Below are 22,230 nucleotides of genomic sequence, written 5' to 3' on the forward strand. Positions count from 1 at the left end.
CAACACTCCTGAGATATGACGGCATCCTGAGGAGCCAGGGGAAGAGAGAAGGGGAGAAGTCCCTCACCCTTCCCTATGTGTCCTTCGTCAGCATCTTGGCACCACTGCTGCGGAGTTACTAGAAATTGGAGTAAAGACTGTGGGCAACGGTACAACAGCCTAATGCCCATGTCTCGGGAACTGTATGTTTGGACCTTCGTGACCTTGCATTTGCCCTTGCCGCGCTGGGGAGGTAGGTCTTACTAAGTTCATCTCCCACATGAGAATACTGGAGCTCCCAGGGGTTCTGCGACTCGCTGCAGGTCACAAAGCTGGGGCCTGGATTCTGATTCACAGGTGTCTGGCTTCCCCTGCACCACATTAAGAAAGGCAGCCCATTCCCCAATCGCACTCTCTAGCCCAAGGCTGGGACTGAGCAGGGCAGTACCCCGTAGACGCTCCAGGGCAACACAAGTCGGCGTTGACAACAACAAGGATAATCAAGAACCCTCCAAACCACATCTACCTACAACCAGCCAGGAAGCAGATAGCTGGTCTGTAACCTGCATTTTCTCAATCCTGTTTTTGGAGGAGACTTCACAACACATGACTCAACCCAGAAGGTTGCATAGGCTGGGCATCCCCCCATTTAAGACTTCTGGGTCTAATGACTGAATTTATGATTCAGTAACATAAGCAGGAAAAGCACTGTGGACAGCCTAGAGGCCCTTGATGTTTCAAGGCCTCTAAAGGGTGGGGGTGGGGGTGTTCTTTTTTTTTAATGGGCGTTTTCTTCACACCGCAGAACCCCATGACTTGGCTGTGTGGGGGAACATTACCGTCACCAAACCATGCCTCCCTCCCACTTCCCCCTGCACACAGCACCACACAGCACGGACTGAGGGTACAGCTCTACAACACTCGGGGCCCACTGCTTCCCCTCCAGTGAAATCCTCGGCCGAAGGGCTAAAGCATCCACCTGGTGTTAAGGCAACGTTCCTTCCTTTTTCTGAACCTCTCCCCTCCGTTCTCCTTCCTACAGTTCACCGGAGTTTGAAAAACATGAGGGAAGTCTTTCCACAAGTTCCCCACAAACCCCGTCTTATCTTCTCATTTGCAACAGACCTTCTGCTGGGCATAGTTGTAGTCAGTTACCCCCCTCCCCTGCATGACACTAGCCCTCAGCTCCTGGGAAGCCTTCAGAACAGCTCAGGACCCCGTGTCCCCACCACAACCGGCTTCCAAGGGCCCCTGGCCTTAAGGTTTACCTCCAGCAAGAACATGAAAACAATACCATAGTTTCCCTGTCTCTCCTGGATTCCAGGCTGGAAAGTGCCCCAACCCCTCAGCCACACTCTAGACAAAAATGAACAGTCCTCTTCCTGTGTTCAGCCACACCCCTACCACCACCAGGCTCTTAACTGATCAGCCCTGAGCAAGTGACGTGCATTTCCCTCCCGTGCCTCTCCCCAGCCTTCACCTTTTAGTCAGAAACCTGACCCCTCAGCTTTAGCTGTGATTTCCATCATTCTTTCAGTTACCTTAATTCACAGCTCTTAACATCAGTCATTAAACAACTTTTTTTTTTAAGTTTTTGAAATATTTTATTTATTTATTTGAGAGAGAGAGAGAGAGAAGGCATGAGCAGGTGGGGGGGAGGGGGGTAGAGGGAGAAGCAGACTCCCCGCTGAGCAGGGAGCCCAAGGCCGATCCCAGGACCCCGGGATCATGACCTGAGCCAAAGGCAGACGCTTAACCAACTGAGCCACCCAGGCGCACCTCCTAACCCATTTTAAAACACATTCTGTGCACAGAATCCTGGAGAGGAGAAGGTGCAGACAAGACCTCACTAATAACACTAAAGCCACATTACTAATCTACTAGGGTCCCTCTTTTCAGAGAAAAGTCTTCCACCCCTCAACCACTCCCAAAGAAAATCAGTATAAATCTTCTCCCTCTATCTTGTGACATTTTAAACAATTAAGAAAACAAAGAAAGGAATGAGTAAGAGCATCCACCCTACCACAGTTCAGGAACAGGATTTCTCATAGCACTTCTCAAAAACGTAAACCAAGTCTCCTTTTAAACAGCCCAAGAATGGATTCTGCAGTCCACGGGGCGGCGGGGGGTAGGGGGGGAGGTGGGCAAGACGCTGGCCGTCACAAACAGCCATAGCAAGTCCACGACACGGGACCAACCCCAAACTTTTCTCTCCTCCCCTCAAAGCAACATCATAGAAAAAAGGCAAAGCTACTCAACTCTGACCTCTATTCCAGCTGGGCTTACATTGCTTACAGTGCTTATGGTGTCCAAGGCCACAGGAGGGTTGAAAAACAGTATCTAAAAATTCTGATAAATAAGGTCCCCTTAATTCTGAAGGAACGCTAATCATTACAGCAGACGACATACTTGGCACCATATACTTCACAGTCGGGACTTACAAGTCACTACTTACTTACAGGAGCAAAAGCTCCCTGTAAACCTGTATGCAGATTAAGGAGCCCCAAGTCAGGCACAGGAACAAAGACTGCACCTGATAGTACAAAGCCACAACTTCCTTCTTGTAAATTCTTCTGACTTAGAAAAGTATTGATTGCATCATCCTCAGGATCAATCTACTTCTACACAGTTGCCTCCAAGACCTCTTTTTACTTTGCATGGAGTAATGAAGATGTCCAAAACTTTTACAAGTGGAAACTGGAGAAATGAAACGTCCGAAAATTTTACAAGTGGAAAATAAGTGTATGTAATAACAAAAGCAGTGACAAATCTACATTTGAACAATGTGTTGTTTTTTGGCTTTCTTTTTTTTACAAAACACATACTCCAAACCACTCACTACTCAAGGGGAAATCCTTTTTTTACTTTCAGAAGTAAACATGTATCTGGCTACAAAACCTCTGTCATTCTTCGTCTACAAAAAAAGAGTGTCTTTCCATCACATACTTCTCATCAATCGCAGAATTTTGCTTTTTAAATATTTTATAAGCTGAAATTTTTTTTATTAAAAAAAAGTCAATCCAAAACTATTCTGAAATCTAAAGAACACAATCCCCAAAACTTTTCTGTTGGTTTATTCTTCCAAATTAAGTGGAAAGTACCTTGTTTTTCCTATTTCTTCCCTTCCGTCTTCTGTACAGGTAGTTATTTTAAGGCTGTAAGAAAATACATTTCAGACAACTTGTTGGTATTAATCCTGTGTTAAAATGGCAAACCACTATGGCAGACTATGGTTATTCGATATATTTTAGTCTGATGTGACTGGTTAAGATTAAGAACCAGTAACTCCATTTATTCACACACACACACATTCTCTCTCAAACAATCATATCGCGGCTGCCAAGCCATAAATCAAGCTAAGATGCCTTCACCCTGAGGGTGTGTTTGGGTGGTAGGCATAAGTGACCTTCTCTTCTGTATTTTTTCAATTTTATAATAAACATACATCATTCTATACTTAAGTTTTAAAACTTGAAACTCCTACCACTAAGAAATCTCCAGACAGGCACCTCTGGTACTATTTCAACTTAAATCAACTTGGACAGCTAGTATCTCCAAAGTAATGGCCAGGGGGACGTGGTAAGAGGAAAAAACTAACATACCTGTTAGCAAGAAATCCTCAAGTTAAAGAATGTAAAGTTTAACAAGCCTCATCCCGTTTTTCTGTATTTCCCTCTAATATCATACTCACTCTACTCAAATAACGTAGCTCTACTATCGTTGACTGAAGTTTTTTGTTTTTTGTTTTTTTGAGGAAGGAAGGGTATGGTACCTTGCTGCAGAGATTAAAGATCTGCAATTTACCCTCTCAACAGCATTTCTCTCCACATTTCAGAGGGGGCTGTTACCATCCCCTACCTAGCATGTCAAAACTTGGCCATACATAGCCGTGCCATCCCCAAGGGACCCGAAGATGCTTGGAGAGAAATTATGGGAACCCAATTTTTAGGATTTCTCGGGTTGCAGACGCCACCCAACAGGCTGGGTTTACTGGAAGAGTGGGAACGTAAAAGAGTCAAAAATGGAAAAGTTACTTGCAGACTGTTTGGAAACAGTGCGACAGTCACCTTTAAACCAGTGGGGAAAACCCCCCGAGGCCCCTCCTTTGTCTGCCCAGGCACAGGCTCGCTCTGACCCCGGAGCCCGCTCCGACCACCCCGAGCGCGCCCGCGCAGCGAGGGGCGAACCGGGCGCCTAGGGCTCGGCATCTGGCCGCGCGCGGCGCTCCGAGTGGGCAGCGCACCAGCTCCAGGCAGGGTCTCTCCATTTTCAGGGCCGAGGAAGCAACAATAAGTCGAGCGGAGCGGCCGCCTGGGTTCCCCTTCCTCGCAGCGCCCCCCGCCTCCCCAGCGCCCCTCGGGCCGGGGGCCACCGCGCCGGTCCCTGCCACGCCCCGGCCCTGCACCCCAGGCCCTCCCCGGGCACGGCGCGGGGTGGCCGGGGCTCCCCGCACGCCCACCGCCCTGCGCGTCCTCCTCCCGCGCACGCAGGGACCCCCACCCCACCGCCCGCGCCGCGCTGACGGCCGGCCGCGGGGAGGGAAAGCCGGCGGCCCTTTCCGCCCTGGGGTCCCTCGGGCCGGGGGTCGGGGCTGGGCGGGCGGCCGCGCAGTCTCCCCGGCGGATACCCGCCTACCCCGAGCTCCCAGTCTTTGTGTGCAAAGTAAGTGCGGGAGGCGAACCTACCTCGGCGCGCTCACAAAGGCGCGCGGCTCCCTCCCCGGCGTTCGCTCCGGGCGGCCGCGGCGGCGCCCAGCGGCCGGGCTGCTCAGGGCGGCCCCGAGGCGGCGCGGGCGGCGGCTCTGACGGCAGCGGCGGCCCGTCCAGCGCAGAGCGGCTCTTCCACACCCCGCGGCCCCGCGCATCCGAATTAAGCGGCGGGGCAGGGCTGGGGGCGGGGTGCGACTGCGGAAGCCCCGCCCAGGCTCCGCCCAGGCCCCGCCCCGCCGCGCTGGCTGCGGGCTCCGCGCTCCGGACCGCCGCGGCCCCGAGGGGAGTGCGCCAGGCCAGGCAGGAGCTCGGAGAAAGTCGGAGGATTCGGTTCCGAGAGGTTTTCCTTCTGTTGTTTGAGTTTGGTTGGCTTCAGAAACTTGGAAAGAAGAGAGGGAAGGTTGGAAGAAAAATACTAAGTGTCACCCGATGAGAGACAGAAATGGGGACTCCAAGGTGGCAGGAGTAGGATCACGAGGCCCACGATTAAAGATCTTTCTCTCCCTCCCTCTCCCCATCTGTCTCTGTCTCTCTCACGTACTCGCTGGTGGGTGTCTGGCCCCCATCTCCACTCCATGCTTGTGAGGCTTAGCGAGACTCTCCCCATTGAAATCCTGCAAATACGTCACAGAAGAAAACTCGAAAGGAATCAGGGAGGAAAAGGAAACAGATTTGTTGGAATTGTATAAATTTACTGTCAAACCAGGGCTTGAAACCCAGTGACCTGGAAATTTACTCATATTCCTTCCCTGTCCCCATTCATCAAAGAGTAATTGGAGATTTAATTTGTGCGCAAGGAGGAAAGGTTTTTAACCTCCTTTTTCCCCTCTTATTTTCGTTTTTTACAGCTCTCTTACCGCAAATTGCTTCTTGCCCAACCCTAAAACTCAGATTACCGTGTACCTGAATCACGACATCGAACAAAAATGAGAAATATCTAATTCAGAGTAGGAAACGAGGCCAGCTGGTTGGTGGATTTTAGATCAAAAGTTTTTTAATTTTCTTGGCAAGAGATGAATAAGGCTTTATTTATTGGGAAGTTTTTCTGACTAAAACAGCTTGGGTTATGATCACAGGGAACAGTCATATCAATTATGATTTTTGGTAAGCAAATTATTTACTCCAAAGATACTCTAAAGCCACAACTCTTTAAGGACCTGACCATCCCTAGGTCCCTGAAGCCCATTGAGGGGAGGAATCACTTGCCACCGGATTTAGAGAGAAAGAAGCTCCTTCCCAGCCCAAGAAACTAACCTGTGTGAACTTTATCCATAGTGTTTCCTACACATCTTTCTTCTCTCCCTGTCCTTGCATTGTTGTTGTTTCTGTAATTAACTGAGGGTCTGCCCGTACCCAGACCAGAACCTGGGATCCAGCCTAGATTTTTACCTTCGTTCCCCACATGGAAGCCAATCCCAAGTCCTAGAAATCCTACAGGAGGCCTAGATACCCATCTCCCCATTCCACCAACACTGCCACAGTGGGCCTTTTGTGTCTGCCATCACACTGTGGTCTCCCAACTCTCCCCAGCTTCCAATCACACACTCTTTTCCTCCAAACTACTTCTCAGGGAACTTTCCAAGTGCAAATCTGCTCAAATTAAAACCCTCGAACAAGTGCCCAATTCCTACTACATAATCAAGTCCAAGCTCGTTGCTACAGTATCCTGTGGGGGCAGTCTACTTTTTGATATCACCTTGACCTCTTCCGTATGTTCTTCATCCCCCAGACGCCCACGGCCTCACTCAGCCAGAGTGCTATATTTGCTAAATGGCCCTGCTCTGTGAATACAAAGACTGGAGGAAAGAATCTGTCGCCTGTTATGCTCTTCCACATGCCTCCCCTCTGCCTAGCATACCTTCACCCCACTCTGCCCCCACAAGGGTTCCTCTCCTCTCTGACACCCATTCCTCTGAGAAGCCTTCCCTGACTTGTTCAAACTGGATGGACCTTTTCTGCCCCTCTCATGCCTAGCACAGCCTGGTAATTATTGCTCTGTATTGTAAATATATGTCCTCCTTGAACAGAGTTTACACTTGATACATATGTCATTATGTAATGATATACACCTCCTGCTTAACATAGTAGCTGGCATATAAAAAGTGTTGGGAACTGAATTGTGTCCCCCCCTCCACCAAGTTCATATGTTGAACCCCTAATCCTCAGTGTGACTGTATTTGGAGATAGGGCCTTTGGGGAAGTAATTAAGGTTAAATGAAGTCATAAAGGTGGGGACCTAATCTGGTAAGACTGGTGACCTTACAAGAAGAGGAAGAGACACCAGAGATTTCTCTCTCTCTCTCTCTAAGGCACCCAGAGAAGAGGTCATGTGAGGACATAGCCAAAAAGCAGCCATGTGCAAGCCAGGAAGAGGCCTCACCAGAAACCAACCCTGCCAGCATCTTAATCTTGGACTTCCAGCCTCCAGAACTGTAAGAAGATAAATGTCTGTTGTTTAAGCCACTGTTATGGCAGCCTGAGCAAACTAATATAAGAAGCATGCATTAAATTCTAGATTCTAACCTTGGAAAAGCACTAACCCACCAGTGAGCCTGTAATGTCCCCTTAAAGCAAGCTGGGGCAAACTTCTGTGATGCCAGGACAGTGAGCAGAGTGTCTGGATGTGATAAGTGACCACATAGTATTTCCCCTGCCCTCTGAGAGGAATGGAAATATGTATCTCTTCCCATAGTCTGGGATATACATGTCCACAGTTTCATTGTCATTACCCTGCCCATAGTCTGGGATATACATGTCCACAGTTTCATTGTCATTACCCTGCCCTTGTATCAGGAAACATAATTTAAACAAACCCAGTAAGAAGAGATCAATCTTTTCTTTGAACTTCTTGAGTCAAAGCCTTCTTAAAAGAAAAGACACCCACACCCATTTACTGAGTCCACTATTTGGGGCTGAATATTTCACATTCTTGGAGTCTTAGGGGAATTTTGATCCAGGTAGGATCAAGTATCCAGTTTGGTTTGGGGCTCCTGGAGTTTCGGTGGGTAGAGCCCAGAAGAACTTTAAGGTTATGGACTAGAGTGATATTTATGTTTGTACCCATACCATGTACTAACAGTGCCTGGAATATAGTAGGCGCATGGTAGATGTTTGTAGAATGAATGCGTTTAGATTTTCAGGGCATGAGCAGACTTCCCAGGGTTAGGTCAGGTAACACCAAACTCTCAGCCCGAAGCTGATGTCCTGTAGATTCCACATTCTGGATGTGGACAGGACTCCAGGAAAGGTCAGCGGCCTAGGCACCTACTGTGCCCTGCTTGGATTTCTGCTCCTGGGCTGACATGGATTATCAGGTGGCATGGAGGGCCTTTCCTCACTTGCTTTCTCCAAATAAAATACAAAGAAAATATTCCTCTGAAAGGTTTTGAGTCACTGAGTCTATTGGTGATAGAGTCCCTAACCTGACATTACTGGAAAACATAGTTGATAATTTCCTATCCTATAACACTCACCCACAAGATCACCCTACACTCAACTTTAACCTCATTGTTGCTCTGACATCTGGAGGCCTTTTAAAGTTACTCCTAAGGAAAACTGAAGAAAGCAGAGATGTACATTTGGGGACATAAAGTAGAGCAAAGCAAATCAATTTGGAATAAGATATGTTGTCTTTATCTCCTTCTTTGGTCTCTTTTCTCTATGCACAATCTTGAATTATTACTTTATGCCCTGTTATCCTGAACAGCTCCAAAGAGGTGAGAAAGGTTTCACAGTGCCCAGGGGGCAGGAGATTCATTTTTATGTGGATACCCTTTTGTATCTTAAATTTTGTGCTGTGTACACAGACGTTTGAACAGACAATCCATTCAAAAAGAAATAAAATTTTAGGGGTGCCTGGGTGGCTCAGTCGGTTAAGCATCCAACTCTTGATTTCAGCTCAGGTCGTGAGCTCCCTGTTGGGAGACAGAGCCCTTGTCAGGCACCCTGCTCAGCAGGGAATCTCCTTCTCCCTCTGCCTCTCTCTCTCTCTGGAATAAATAAATAAATCTTTAAAAAAGAAATAAGATTTTAATTTTAAAATAGTATTTTTAAAGTCATATTCTTTACTATCTGTATCAGTTAACTATTACTATAGGAAAAAATACCTCAAAACTTAGTAGCTTAAGATAAGAATGAATGATTTGCTCACAATGCTACGGGCTGGCAATGTGGACCCCAGCCAGCTGGGATTAGCTCCATTTGGTTTTAGCTAGGCTCTATCATGTGTTTGCCGTCAGATGGGAGGCCTGCCAGAGACCAGCTTGTCCTGGGCGGCCCCAAAGTCCAGATATTGACTGGAGCTGTCTGCTTGTGTGCCTCAGATGCCCTCCACATAGCCTCTCAGCAAAATTCCTGGGACTTCCTCACGGGGCAGCGATATCCAAGAGGGTGGAAGAGGAAAGCTGTAAGGCCCCAGGAGGTCTAGCCTCCAGGTCATTCTGAGACACTAGATCATTCAAAAATAGCACAGAGCCAGCCCTAATCCGAGCTTCAGGCAAAACAGCTTCCACCCCTTGATAGTAAAAGCAGGGGTCACATTACAAAGGGAACTGAGTACCCAGATCCTAGGATAGGAGGAGTCGTGGTGGTCATCCCTGTAAATAATCTCCGCCCCCCCATCCCGCCCCGAATCAGAGCTGAGGAACTACACAGTGAAGGGTAACTGTGACAGCTGAGAACAATAGTCTCAAGGGAAATCATTCTGATTTATAAACAAGCAAAAAGCCACCTGCAATGGAATATAAAGCTCAAAACAACAGATTCCATAAACTGGTACTGGCAAAGCAAAGACATGATTTCTGCTTATTCATTTTTGCTTTCAGCTAAGAATGAGACTGGAAGGGAAAACGGCTTTAGCTCTCTAAAGAAGCTAAGCTTGACCAAATTCCAAATCAGTGTATGATCTATTGCCTCATAACCGATTACTACAGACTTAGCAACTTCAGACAATACCAATATATCAGCTCATCTTTGCTTTACGGAGGCATGGCCTAGCTGGGTTCTCTGCTCAAGGTCCCCCAAAGCCAAAATCAGGAACTTGGCAGAGCCCATGGCTCATCACATCTGGAGCACAAAGGTCCCCTTGGCAGAATGCAGTTCCTTGTTTGTCCAGTTTGTCCAGTCTCTAAGATTAAGGTTTCCTTGTTGGCTGTCAACTAGGAGCCTCTCTCAGATTCTAAAGGCTGCCCACATGCCTTCCCACGTGGCTCTTTCCATTATCAAGTCAGCAAAGGCGCATCAAACCCTTCTCATTCTTCCTATCTCTGTCTCCCTCCTCCTCTATCTTCCTCCATCTCTGCCTCTAGACTCCTTTACAGTGCTAGGGTGATTAGGCCAGGCCTGACCCAGATCACCTCCCTATCTTAAGGTCAACTGATTTGACCTCTGCAAAATCTCTTCCTTACCTCTGCAAAATCTCTTCACAGCATACCTAGATGTAGGTACCTTTTAAAATTAGTAGTATCGGGACACCTGTGTGGCTCAGTCGGTTAAGCATCTGCCTTCGGCTCAGGTCGTGATCACCAGGGTCCTGGGATCAAGCCCCACATCGAGCCCCACATCAGGCTCCTTGCTCAGCGGGGAGCCTGCTTCTCCCTCTCCCACTCCCCCTGCTTGTGCTCTCCCTCTCTCTGACAAATAAATAAATAAAATTTAAAATAATAATAATAATAAAATAAAATGAGTAGTATCTAGAAAGGATCAGAAGATAAACCCAAATAAAAAAGAACGTGCTATAAGCAACATCATGAGCACTTCTATTAAAATAGCCTCTTTGCATGAGCATTTGTGAGCAAAAGAGCGGAGCCACTTCATTAAATACGCTAATAGCACCAATAATAAAAATGAGTTTTCTCCCCTTTAGTAGTTAATCTGCTACAAAGCATTTTGCAAACTCTACAACAGAGCTATAATTCATAACATCACTGAACCCTCTGCCATTTCTAGGGAGTTTAAAGTTTAAGAGTTCTAATTTCAAAATTTATAATAAATGTGTTGCTTAAAATGCTTAATTTAGTTTTTATAGAACACTTGCTTTTTGTTACTGATAATTTTAAAATCAAAGGGACTCTGTAAAATAGTGATTAAAATCTAGCTAAATATCACCTAAGAATCAAGAGAAACAGCTGTTAGCCACATAAAGAACTCCTGAATGATGTGAAGATATGAGTTTTATGTCTTTTTCTTCACATGAACCCAGCACCAGAAAAGAGGATTTCCTGAGGGTCTTCCTGTATATTAAAACAAAAATCTCTAAAAAGCAAAGAGAGGGAGAAAAACCTTTAAACCCTCATCCTATCAAAAATACTAAGGTATCTTAATAGTAGATATTAATGAGTAAACAAACCATCATCTCATATTTGAGCACAATAAAGGTCATTCCTATATGTTTCCTAATTCAAATGACTAACGTGTAAAACCAACCAGTTCACTGACAACATTCTACATTTCATTCCAACTTTCTGTTCTTCTTTCTGATATGCATTCCAGACACATACATTTCTGTTAACAGAAAGTATTCCTTAAAACTCTTGCATTGGTAATAACTAGTTGAATGCCACTTAATATTCTCATCTACCTTTTAAGCAATGCAGTAACAGAAGTTCATAGAGCAATGGAATAAAGACTAGGCTAGGACAGAAGAGATTTCAATCATGGTTCTGCTACCAGCTAGCTTTGTGATTTTGGGCAAGATATTCAACTCACGGCAGGCTGTCTCCTCCGGATTTAAGGGTTAGTGATTTTAGGGGCACCTGGGTGGCTCAGTCAGTTAAGCGTCTGCCTTCAGCTAGGGTCAGGATCTCAGGGTCCTGGGATTGAGCCCCATGTTGGGCTCCTGCTTAGTGGATAGTCTGCTTCTCCCTTTCTCTCTCCCTCTGCCTCTCCCCCTGCTCTTGCTCTCTCTCTCTTAAATAAATAAATAAATAAATAAATAAAATCTTTTTAAAAAAAGGGTTAGTGATTTTATAGCAATCTCTATCCATATCTGTATCTATCTATATCTTCTGTAAACTGATGGTTACCAGAGGGCAGGTGGGCAGGGGGATGGGTTGAGTAGCTGGTGGGGATTAAGGAGTGCACTTAATGTGATGAGCACTACGTATTACATGTAAGTGTCAAATCACTAAATGTTACACCTGAAACTCATATTACACTAAACATTAACTAACTAGAATTTAAATAAAAACTTGGGAAAAAATTATGGCACTTTTATATATATATATATACGGAGGTGCATGTTTCTTCTATATGGAAATTATAGCATTAATAGTATTTCTGTTGCCATCCAGGCTTGGCTAGAGAGGAGGACTGCTCCATCCATTCTGAGCTTACAACTAAAGTCCAAACTGCAGCTAATGTTAAATCTTGCCAGAGAAAGTTTGCTTATTAACTCTGCTTAGAGAATTGTATCACCCACACATTAGAAATGCTAAGGATTACTGGGCTTGAAAAAACGCTCTTTGAATGATAACATTCCTTTAGTTGTCCCACCATAATTTAACATGAACTAAAATTCTAACAATGTTAGCTTTGGCTCGATAATGTTGATAAAGAGTTAAACTTTATAAGGAAAAAGAGAGGAAGAATGAATAACAGGACAGAGTCCTTCTCAGGCAACTGAAGGCAATTTCTGGAAGTGTTTTGTAATTCTGCCCGTTCACCTCTCAGCCAGCCACCCTCATTGCTCAGGACAACCTGCCCTGTCCTGGTTCCAGCTTTGCCCTAATGACCACCCTTTTGCAAGTCAACAGCTGAGGCACATGGCAGGAAACAGTACTTTGACACGCACTTGCTTTCCCCAGGTCATTCCTCTCTACAGCAACTGCTCTATACCATCTGCTATCATCCTCATCAGAGCATAAACTACTAGTTAAAAGGACAAAAGAAAGAAAGAAAGAAAGATGGAAGGAATTGTAAAACTATAAGAAACTATCTTTCTCTTTAAAAGACCAATTCAATTGACAAATCTCTGTCCAAAATGATGAGAGACAGAGAAAGACAGAAAATAAGTAAAAAGGGGCGCCTGGGTGGCTCAGTCGTTAAGCGTCTGCCTTCGGCTCAGGTCATGATCCCAGTGTCCTGGGATCGAGCCCCGCATCGGGCTCCCTGCTCTGCGGGAAGCCTGCTTCTCCCTCTCCCACTCCCCCTGCTTGTGTTCCCTCTCTCGCTGTGTCTCTCTCTGTCAAATAAATCTTAAAAAAAAAAAAAAAAAGAAAACAAGTAAAAAATACACTAGGAATGAAAATGGACACATAACTATCGGTAATCAAAGGCTAAAAAGTGAATTCAGAAACACTATGAGCCACTTTATTTGAACATTTGGATGAAATGGAAACCTTCCTACAAAAATACAACCAACTGAGGATTAAATAGGAAACCTGGAGAGTCCCATAAACTTGCAATGAATTGGATCAGCAATTAGAATTTTCTCATAGGGGTGCCTGGGTGGCTCAGATGGTTAAGTGCCTGTCTTCGGCTCATGTTGTGATCCTGGGGTCCTGGGATCGAGCCCCACATCGGGCTCCCTCCTCAGCGGGAAGTCTGCTTCTCCCTCTCCCACTCCCCCTGCTTGTGTTCCTGCTCTCACTATCTCTCTCTCTGTCAAATAACTAAATAAAATCTCAAAAAAAAATAAAATAAAATTCAGTTACTTCTTTCTTTAAGACATGTATTTCTTAAAAATAGAAACACTATATGATCCAGCAATCCCTCTTCTGGATATATATGCACAGGAAATGAAATCAGTACCTTGAAGAGATATATGTATTCCACATTCACTGCAACATTACTCACGATATTTCTTCTTTTGTGAAGTTTTTTTTTGATCTATTGTACTGCTTTGGATGATTAATTTAATTCCTGATTTTTTTTCCCTATCTTATCCAAATAGAACTGAATCAAAAAGTAAAACTTTTAGTAATCTATCATCATGTGGATTTGGAATTAATATTTTCTTTTGTAGTCCTTATTTACTTTTGAGCAAATTGTAACTCTCAACAATGGGAAAAAATCAAATTTTTCATTGTCATAGAGAAATTCAAATAAGATGATACAAAATGCTTTGGAGAAGAGTGCCATGGCTTGTATAAGATAAAGATCCTTGCTTTGCCTACAGAGAGCCAGATATTACAGTGGCTAGGTCCATAGTCCAACAGATGTTATTAGGCATCTTACACCCCCGGCTTACAAGCGTAGTGACTTTGGCCAAATTATTCACTTCTCTAAGACTCCATTTTCTCATTAGTAAAGGGCAGATTAATTCATTTATTTAACCAATATTTCTCAAGCACGTTCTTTGTTCCAGGCACTGTTGTACTCCCTGAGAATACAATAGTGAACAAAACATAAAAAATCGCTGCCATTATGGGATGTATATTCTAGAAGAGGGAATCAAACAGGAAAGGTAGAAAGGAGGAAGAAAAGAAGGAAGAAAAAAGAAAAATAGAAAAGCAAATAGTATGCAGAGAGCGGTCATTATTGCTATGCTATAGAAACACATAATAAATCTGAGAAGGGGATAGAAAGCAGTGGTGGGAATGTGTAATGTTAAACAGGATAGCAAGGGAAGGTTTCTGAGACGCTGACATCTAAGCAAACACCTGAAGGACATGAGGGAGTCCCTTGTGCAGGCATCTGGAGGACAAGCTCTCTGGGCTACTAGAATAGCAGGTGCAGAGGTCTTGCAGCTGGCGCACTCGGCAAAGTCCAGGCACAGCGGGAGGCCAGTGTGGCTGGAGAGCCTGAGCAAGGAGGGATGAGAGATGATGAGGTCAGAGAGGTAAGGGGAGGTGGGAGGGCGGGAGGGACAGACGATATAAGGCCCCATAGGCCAGCGCAGGAAGACTGGCTTTTTCTCTGAATAAGGTGGGAAGCCACTGGGAGATTGGGAGCAGAAGAGAGACCTGGTCTGATGCACATTTTAAAGGGATCGCCAGGCTGCTGGGTTGAAAACAGGATGCCGGAGAGCAAAGGTAGAAGAGTGCTTAGAAGGCTTTGGGGGCGCCTTCTAAGGTGGTTCAGTCGGGCGTCCGGCTCTCGGTTTCGGCTCAGGTGGTGATCTCATGGGTCCTGAGATGGAGCCCTGCGTCTGGCTCTGCGATCAGCAGGGAGTCCGCTTGGGGGTCCTCTCCCTCTGCCCCTCCCCCCACACGCACCGCTTGTGCTCTTGCGCTCTCTCTCTCAAATAAATAAATAAATAAATAAATAAATTTTTCTAAAGAAGGCGTTTGTATTAATCCAGAAGAGAGAAGGTGGTGCTTTGAACCAGTGATGAGAAGTGGCCACATGATGAATATTTTGAAGGTAGAGTCAACAGGATTTGCTAATGGATTAGATGTGGAAGGGGTGTGGGGGGGAGACAGTCAAGGGTGATGATGCCCAAGTTTTTGGCCTGAGGCCATGGAAGGATGGAATTCCCTTTCTCTAAGAAGGGGGAGCCATTGAGAGGAACCACTTTGGGAGAGAGTATCAGGAGTTCAGTTTGGGATATGCCCTTAGTGATCCAAAGATACCAACAAGTAGTTGGATAGGAGTTTATAGCTATGAGGGAAGCGCCAGGCCAGATCTATAAATTTAAATGTCCTCAGTGGGCATATGATACTGAACACCAACCTGCATATATCACCTAGGAAATGACTGAGGTCCGGGCCCTGGGCCACCCCCACATTTCAGGGTCAGGGAGATGGGTGGACACTAGCACAAGAGACTGAGAGGGAATGGCCAAGGAATAAGTGAACACCAGGACAGTATGGTCCTGGAGGACAGGCGAGGCCAGTGGTTCAAGGAGGAGAGAGCAGGCACCTGTCTCAAACACTGCTGGAAGGTCCAGGTCCATAGAGCTGGGGGCTGGGACCTGACAGGTGGATTTACCCACCCAGGTATCTTTGGTGGAGCTGTGGGCATGGGAGCCTTACTGGGGTGACTTCAAGAGAGATTCAGGGAGAGGACTTAGAGGTGGCTGGTCCAGGCAACTTTTTTTAGAGAGGGGAATATAGAGCCAAGAAAGGTTCTGTTTGGTTTTGGTTTTAAAGTGGAAGAAATGAATGGCCTATTGAGGCCTGTGTGTAATTCTTGGTATGCTCTTCCTAAGCTGATGGGAACGATCCTGTATTGAGAGGATTAGTGATTATGTTTATTGGCTTTCTAAACATTAAACCCTGAGGGAACACTCTGCTCCAGCCGATTTCCCTCACACCTGCTCAGCACACTTGCTCCCACCTCTGAATCTCATTCATGCTCTTTCCTCCGGCAGGAATGCTCTGCCTCTCCTTTTGAACAGATCTACATTTTACCCATATATTAAGTTTCAGCTCAAGTCCTACTTCCGTGAGACCTTCCCTAACGTTTGTAATCTGCATTAATTGCTTGCATTATTTCCTTTTTAGAAAACTTAGTTTTTCTAACACACTTATTAAGTATCTCTGTGTGTAAAGGACTGAGTTAGATTTGAGAGGAGTGTAAGTTAAATGAAAGGCACAACATCTACCCTCAAGAAGATAACAAACTTGTTATCTATTGTACATTACGATTTTTTGTGCATATCTTTTTTCCCTGATTCCCTTGTAAATCTTGAGGGCAGACGCCATTTTCATTCCCTCGGGGCTTAGCTCCATAACAGGAGCTATAGATATTTGTTGAATTATATTAAAAATCACTATGATAAAATGACTTAAAGTAGTATTATATCACTTCCCAATTATATGACATAATCACAAAAAAACCTTAGCTTTACAGCTTATTTCTTCAAATATTTTGATTTTTCAATTTTTGTTTTTTTAGAGAGAGAATGAGTGCAAGGGGAGCTGCAGGGGGGAGGGGCAGAGGGAGATGGAGAAAATCTTAAGCAGACTCTGTGCTGAGCGTGGAGCCCAACAGGGCACTCGATCCCACGACTCTGAGATCATGACCTTAGCCAAAATCAAGAGTCAGACACTTGACTGACTGAGCCACCCAGGCGCCTCCCTCCCAAACATTTTTATAGTCATTATTTTAAATCTTTTTAAAGATGTTAGGTATTTCCCTGCTGTGTTATGCAAAGGTCCTTAGAGACATTATTTTTTTTAAATGATTTTAATCTGCTTGTGGAATGCAGAACTGAGTGTCTTTATTGGGAATTTTGATAAAGCTGAACTTAGGGCACAGTGCACATTTGCTGGAATAACTGTTTTTAAGACTTACTTTTATATATAGAAAAGAAATCTGATTAGCAGTTCTATGGAGCAATTGGAAACTTGTGTTTCAAAAAATATCAAGGCCAATGAAAAGATAAGGAGCATTGTCTTAATTGAGATTTCCACAATTCTCAGGGCTCTCCTGATGACACAGAGTAAGCCCAGGGGACTACTAATGAGGTAGGAAATATGAATATGCATGAGCTGGAACCACACCAAGACCCAGTATAGGGTATTGTTCCTTGCCTACATCTGCCTGGCATAAAAAAGTGGAAGCCCCCAGTGAGTATACTGTGGGCAAGTTTGTAGAGGTTTTCTGCTAGGCTTATCAGAGAACACCAAAGCTTATTAAATAAGAACAGCATTAATGAAAAATACACTTGGGTCCCTCGTCACAGTCTCACTGCAAAGAGAGCAGGGAAAATACAAAATATCAAGTAGACAGAAGATGGTCAGGTGGGCAGATGGGAGGGAGCAGGAGGAGGAAGAGAAGTGAGGGGAGAGGAAAGGATGGAGAAAAGGGAGCAAGAAGAGGAAAGAGCTAACTAGGACAGGAGTGGGGCGGGAGGGAAGAAGAGGAAATGGACAGGCGGGGAGGAAAAGGAAATTGGCAGGGAGAAAGACACGGGATATTTTAAGATTTTTTTTTGAAGGTCAATCCCTGGTTTTCACCATGAATGAAAGCCTCAGGAAACAAACCTTCCTGTTGAAGCATGTGTGTGATTCTTGTTATGTTCCTTTTTTTTTTTTTTTTAAGATTTCTTTATTTATTTGAGAGAGAGAGAGAGCACGTGCGAGAGATGGGTGGGGGAGGGGCAGAGGGAGAGAGAGTCCTAAGCAGACTCCCTGCTGAGCATGAAGCCTGAACTGAGGCTCAACCTCACCACCCCGAGATCATGACCTGAGCCGAAACCAAGAGTCAGATGTTTAGCTGGCTCCACCACCTAGGCACCCCTTGTTATGTTCCTTTTAAGCAGTTGTTGTGTATTAAGAGAAGCGTATCTGTAAAGGGAGGGGGGGTTACACCTGAAGGTAAGGCCCTCTCTGGTTTTGACCTCTGGGGAAGACACAGGACTCTTAACCTTGAAACACAAAGTGAGAAAGAGCCCCGGTCTTGTTCAGAAAGGGGTCATGCTCTGCAGGAGACACAGTCTTAAAAAAAAATCTGGTATACATCAAATATGATTTAACATAAAATTATACATTCTATCATGTGAAGCTTAACATACCATAATTTCACGATTGGTAGGAAACATGAAAGTCGTTTATCCATATCTGAGTGCAGACAAAAACAGAACGATAAGCTCAGAGCAAGTCAGATGAAAACCAGGAGAAGGTTGTCCTGTTAGGGCGGGCAGAGCACAGCCATGTCCCGAGAAGCGCTGTCAGGAGAACTAAGTGGGGAACATTCAGGTAAATGCCAAGGAAAGAGCCCAAGGTACACACAGGAGGTGGGGTTGGAGGCCTTGCTGCTTCTCACCATGATGGCTTTCTGACTATCTAATTGTCTTACGGGCTTCTCCCTGTAGTGATCTGAGGGCCATTCCCCCAAAGGACAGACCCTGGCTCTCTAGAGATTTCCTTTCTTGATCTCCATCCACAGGAAGCGATACTGATGTTTGCTAACATCAATTAATCCTAATATGTGTAACAATCTTTGTTAGAAACCTTAATTCCTCGAATTAGAAAAGTTTATATACAGATCACCTACAGTGAGGTCTCAAAGAATCTTGGGTCCTATTTTTTTAAGTACTTTTGATTTGCAAATGCAGTACCCGAGACTGTGAAAGTCAGTTTTATGGAGGTATAATTTACACACAGTAAAAATTACTCTTTTGACAAATGTATGCGGTTATATAACCACCACCACAATTATGATGGAGAATATTTTCATCATCTGAAAAAGTCCCCTCTTGTGACTTTGGGATCAGTATGCTTTTCCCATGTCTGGTTCCTCTGCTTTTTTTTTAAGATTTTATTTATTTATTTGACAGAGAGAGAGACAGCGAGAGCAGGAACACAAGCAGGGTGAGTGGGAGAGGGAGAAGCAGGCTTCCCGCGGAGCAGGGAGCCCAATGTAGGGCTCGATCCCAGGGCCCTGGGATCACAACCTGAGCCAAAGGCAGCCGCTTAACTGACTGAGGCACACAGGCGCCCCTGGTTCATCTGCTTTTTGCCTCATAGTTCTGCCTTTTCCAGATTGTTGAGTAAATGGTAGTTTCCAGTCTTTTCTGTGCAGCTTCTTTCACTTAACATCAAGCTTTGAGATCCACCCATGCTCTTGGATGTATCAGGAGTTTGGCCCTTTTATTGCCAAGTGGAATTCTACCGTATGGATGTACCACATTTACTCATTCACGGTTGATGAATGTTTGGGTTGGTTCCTATTTTGGATGACCATAAATAAAGCTGCTATAAACATCTCATACAGATCTTTGTGAGGACATTGTTTTCATTTATCTTGGGTAAATACCTAAGGATGGAGGGGCGCCTGGGTGGCGCAGTCAGTTAAGTGGCTGACTCTTGATTTCAGCTCAGGTCATGGTCTCAGGGTCCCGGGATCGAGCCCCACATTGGGCTCCACGCTCAGCGGGGAGTCGGCTTCAGGATTCTCTCTCTCCCTCTTCCCCTCTCCCCTGCTTGCTCATGCACGCTCTCTAAAATAAATAAATAAATGTTTAAAAAAATACCTAAGGATGGGATTGTTGGGTTGAATGGTATTATGAGTTGAATTACGTCCCCCCCAATAGAATGTCGAAATCCTCATCCCCTGTACCTCAGAATGTGACCTTATTTGGAAACAAAGTCACTGCAGCTGTAATTAATTAAGAAGAGCTTGGGGCGCCTGGGTGGCTCAGATGGTTAAGCGTCTGCCTTCGGCTCAGGTCATGATCCTGGAGTCCTGGGATCGAGTCCCGCATCGGGCTCCCCGCTCTGCAGGAAGTCTGCTTCTCCCTCTGCCCCTCTCTCTCTCTCATGAATAAATAAACAAAAAATCTTTAAAAAAAAAAAAATTAAGATGAGCTCATATTGGATTTGGATGGGCCCTTAACCTAATATGACTAGTGTCCTTCTAAGAGGAGAGGAGACCCAGAAACGGCAATGGAAGCAGATATTGGAGTGAAGCATCTATAAGCCAAAGAATGCCAAGGATTGCCAGCAAGCACCCACAGCTAGAAGATGCAAGGAAGGATACTCCCTTATAAATTTCAGAGGGATCCCGGCTCTGCTGACCCCCTGGTTTCACCCTTTCAGCTACCAGAAGCGTGAGACGATAACACAGTAAATTGAAATTTCGGTTGTTTTAAGCCGCTCAGTTAGTGATACTCTATTACCGCAGCCCTAGGAAATCTATCCATGTGGTAAGTGTATATTTTGCTTTATAGGAGCTGCTGCTAGTGTCTGTATTTATATCCCCACCAGCAATGCATGTGAATTTTGGTTGTTCTATGCTCTGTGTTTTTTATCTTAACCATTCTAACAGGTTAAATGATAGCTCACTGTGGTTTTAATTTTCATTTCCCTAATAGCTTACGATGTCAAACACCTTTTCATGTGCTTATTTGCCACCCATATATTTTCTTTAGTGGAGCGTCTATTCAAATCTTCTATCCAGCTTTTATTGGCTGTGTGTTTTCTTAGTTTAGATTAAGATGTAAGAAATTTTTTATCCCTTATTAAGTGTATGTCTTGCGAGTATTTTCTCCCTGTCTGTAACTTCTCTTTTTATTTTCTTAACAGGGTCTTCCGGAGAAGTAAAAACTTTAGGTTTGTTGTCATATTCATTCATTTTTTTTTTTCCTTTTGTGGTTTGTGTTTTTGTGTCTTAGCTAAAAAACCTTTGCCCAAGCCAAGGTCCCAGATACTTTCTCTTATGTTTTCTTCTAGACGTTTTTTTAGTTTTTGCTTTACATTTAGGTCTATGATCTATTTTTGTCTGTGGTGCTAGGTAAGGGTGAGCTTTTTGTTATTGTTGTTGTTGTTGTTGTTTTGGCTTTGAGATTTTTTTGGCATAAGGATGTTCAATCGTTTCAGCTTCATTTGTTGAAAAGACAATTTTTTATACATTGAATTACCTGGGTAGCTTTGTGGAAAATCAACTGACTATATAAGTGTGTGTCTATTTCTGGACTTTCTATTCTGTACCATGTGTCTATATATCTATCCTTTCATTAATACCATAATATTTTGTCTTGCCTTTATACTAAGTCTTAAAATCAGTCAGCGTGAGTCATCCAACTTTGTTCTTTTGCAAAATTATTTTGGTTATGCTAAGATTTTTTTTTTTTCAAAAAACTTGCTGAGATTTTAACTGAGATTATATTAAATCTACAGATCAATTTGGGGAGAACTGACATCATCACAATATTTAGTCTTATAATCCATAAACATGGTATATATTTCCATTTATTTAGGTCTTCTCAGATTTCGCTCCTCAGTGTTTTATATTCTTGAGCACATAAAACTTACACGTATTTTGTTAAAGTTATCCCTAAGTATTTCATGGTTTTGATGCTATTGTAAATTTTATTTACAGTTTCAATTGTCCATTATTTGTTACCAGTGTATAGAAATACAATTGATTTCTTTGTATCCTCTTAATGTGATAAACGTTCATATTAGTTCCCTTAGCTGTTTCTGAGAATGCTTTGGGATTTGTAATGTAGATAATCAAGTCATTTGCAATGAAGAGAGTTTCATTTCTTAGGGTCTCTGTTTTTTCAATTTGCAATTGCTTTCAGGGGACTCCAGGGGAAGGGACCTGCCTGTGGCAAATGAGAAGAATGAGATCCGTTCCACTTTGCTATGCTTTGAAAGCACATGTTAAACTGTTGCTTTATCCCATAGATTAATTTGATAATTTTTCTCTTAACTGTGCCTGTGACATTTGTGTCTGTGACTGACTCCTATTGTAGACTCTTTGGTTCCAAGCTCTTAAGTGTTCAAACTGTAATGCTCACTTTGGATGAAATATTTCCTCCTGTGGGCCACTTTTTAAAATGTATACAAAAAGGAACACTGTGTGGCTAGACATAAGCCCTATGCCACAGGGCCAGGGAAATTAAAGCAAGACATTTGATTAAAGAATGAAGACCAAGGAATTAAAGAACATAAAGGACAAAAAGTAAGCTAATGCTTAGCTTAATTAGGCTACAAGTCTATTAAAGGAAACAGATACATGGCCTTGAGAACTCCCCTAGATTCCCGGACTAGAAGCATGTGTTGATTTGAAGTTGGGGAAGAGAGAAGGAGAATAAACAATATTTGAAATGGAAGGATTCAGATTCTTTGAGGTTTTCCCAGCTGATGTGGGGTGGCACCAGCCCAGTTCCACAACTTGCTTGTTAGCTGCTGGAAACAGTATGGCACAG

General features: G+C 44.2%; 1 protein-coding gene across 2 annotated transcripts in view; it reads right to left on the reverse strand.

Moving 5' to 3' along the window:
• The window catches only part of FAM107B (family with sequence similarity 107 member B), a 211,363-nt gene that overhangs the window by 69,071 nt on the left and 120,062 nt on the right, over positions 1–22,230 (reverse strand). Inside the window, exon 1 of one of the 2 annotated variants that reach the window (XM_081820632.1) lies at positions 4,665–4,824. The exons of the other annotated variant lie outside the window; for it this stretch is intronic. The gene's annotated coding sequence lies outside the window, so the exon portion shown is untranslated. Of the gene's footprint in view, positions 1–4,664; positions 4,825–22,230 lie in introns of those variants that run through there. 2 annotated transcript variants of the gene reach the window in all.

This window comes from Leptonychotes weddellii, chromosome 5 (genome assembly GCF_054177405.1).
Source record: "Leptonychotes weddellii isolate Sample4059 chromosome 5, ASM5417740v2, whole genome shotgun sequence".
NCBI classification, from domain to species: Eukaryota; Metazoa; Chordata; class Mammalia; order Carnivora; family Phocidae; genus Leptonychotes; species Leptonychotes weddellii.